This window comes from Tupaia chinensis, unplaced genomic scaffold (assembly GCF_000334495.1).
Source record: "Tupaia chinensis unplaced genomic scaffold, TupChi_1.0 Scaffold000484_1, whole genome shotgun sequence".
Classification (NCBI taxonomy): domain Eukaryota; kingdom Metazoa; phylum Chordata; class Mammalia; order Scandentia; family Tupaiidae; genus Tupaia; species Tupaia belangeri.
The window spans coordinates 1,092,979-1,095,302 of record NW_006159996.1 but is presented as its reverse complement, the minus strand read 5'-3'; positions in this window follow the sequence as shown (position 1 = coordinate 1,095,302).

The following is a 2,324-nucleotide window of genomic DNA, read 5'->3' as shown; positions in this document are numbered from 1 at the left end:
CACAATGTACATTAACATTACCAAACTAAACATTGATCAAAATGTTCCCAATTCACAGAAAAGTAATGGTCAGAAAAATTAGAAAATTTAATCAAATATCTCATTATAACAGAATCTTCACAAAAATCAAAAATTAAAATTAAGTTGCAGAGCTAGCAGATGGCGTGGTGGTTAGGAGCCCTGGACTCCCACGTGGCCTACTGCTGTTCGAGTCCCAGACCTGGCGGCTTGCTTTCTCACTTTCCCTCTCTCTCTCACTCTGCCCTCTCTTTTCAAATAAAAAAAAAGTTAGTTAATTAATGAATAAATAAAGTTAAGTAAAATAATTTTTAAATAAAATTATATTGCAATCACAGTAAATTTCCAAGTAGTTCATTTGTTAACAAAGCAAGGAAAGCTGTTTACAAATAGTGAGTTAATTAAATCATGTTTGATTGTAGCAGAAGAGTGTGTCCAGAGAAAATAAACTCACTTAAGTCTATTAGCTTTTCAGCAAGAACAGTTGTTCAAATAGCTGAGGACATTAGGAGCAACATAAATAGTAAATTTAAAGACAAGGCAAATGGTTTCAAGTGGTTTTCCTTGGCACTGGATGATTCAACAGATGTTAACAATACTGCTCAGTTATTATTGTTTATTTGAGTAATCAGTGCCAAATTTGAAGTGACTGAAGAATTAGCCTCTAAAAATAATCTAGATAGAATAAATACAGGTGAGAATATTTGGGGAAACACTAATTTGGTACAATCTGAAGTGGAATCTGCTACGATGTGTTATAACTAATGGTGGCAAAAATAGTGTAAAACAGAGAAGGTTTAGTTGGGCAAATTTATAAACTTATGAAAATGTGAAGTGTTTATAATTACCCAGTGTATTCTTCATTTTCAGGTAATTTGAGAAGACTGTTTTAATTTATCATATGAATTATTGAACCAATAATGTTAAGAGTGAACTTCATTCACTTTTAGAAACTTAACCATTGACAGTTTTGTGAATTTTTGTCATAAGAGCTGAAAATACAAAGGAACTTCAAAATGTCAAAGAAAAAATGGAATTAAAGTATTAGTTTATTTTGGTACAAAAATTTTGAAATCCATGCATAGTTTTTTCATAATACAAATATACATTTTCCATGAGCTTTTTGAAGACTCCTCATACTATCCTGTTATATAGCATTTTGATTATGTGACAGTAGTAAAATTTTATTGTGATTGCTTAAGCTCAAAGCTGAGATCAAAATTTTTCTGAATTAGAAAAACTGCCCTCTGAACCAGCAGATGGTGTAATGGTTATGTTTCTGGACTCCCACTTAGTCAATCACGGTTCAAATCCTGGACCCAGTGGCTTAAAATTCACACCAGGCATGTGTGTGTGCGTGCCCAAAATCCTGAAAGGAAAATGGAGAAGGGATTACAGCATGGCCATCCCCTTTGGAGGTGATTTCTCGCTTTCTGTCTCTTTCTCTCTTCAGCTAGCACATGCTCCCTATAGCAAAAATCTCTCTCAAATAAAAGAAAGAAAAGAAAAACTGCCTTCAACTGTTATTAAGAAATACTAAATAGTTTTGTAAATTAGCCTTTTCTATAGACTTTTTATTTCTTAATAAATTCAACCTAAAATTACAAAGTGAAAGTGCTTATTTGTGAAGCTTACATCGTAGTAAAATGATTTCGACTACTCTTAATTTTGTTTGAATCAAGTAATCAAGTATAAGCTGCCGTTTATACTTCCCATGTTATCAGAAATTGAAAAAGGAGAACAATCTTAATTCCTACACACATTTGTAGTAGATATATTTTCTGAACTCAAACTATAGTTCCAACAGTGTTTTTTCCAAAGGAAATGTCCATACTTAAAAACTTAACTACAATTGAGGCACTTCCATGCTACCTTCAACTGGGAGCAATTCATCTGCAAAGTTATGGCAGGCTAAAAGACACACATCATGAGAAGGTCAAATAGAATTCTGAAAATGTCCCCCCCAAAGTGATGAATATGCTCAATTAAAATCATATACACTTAAATCAGTATTTGGCAGTACTTATCTGTATGAAAAAGATAAAATACATAAGATTTCATTAGAGATCAAGATCCATAGGTGAATATTTGCAATAGATTTTGATAATAGGAAGCAATAATATTGTACCTCAATTAAGTAAAATATTCCATTGTACCTTCAACTGGGAGATAAAATTAACACACAATAAATTTCACCAATTTTAAGGTACAATTTGAAGAGTTTTGACAAATGTGTGAAGTCAGGTAAACACCTTCTTATAGAACATATCAATCTTGTTATAAAACATTTAAATTACCCCAAAACA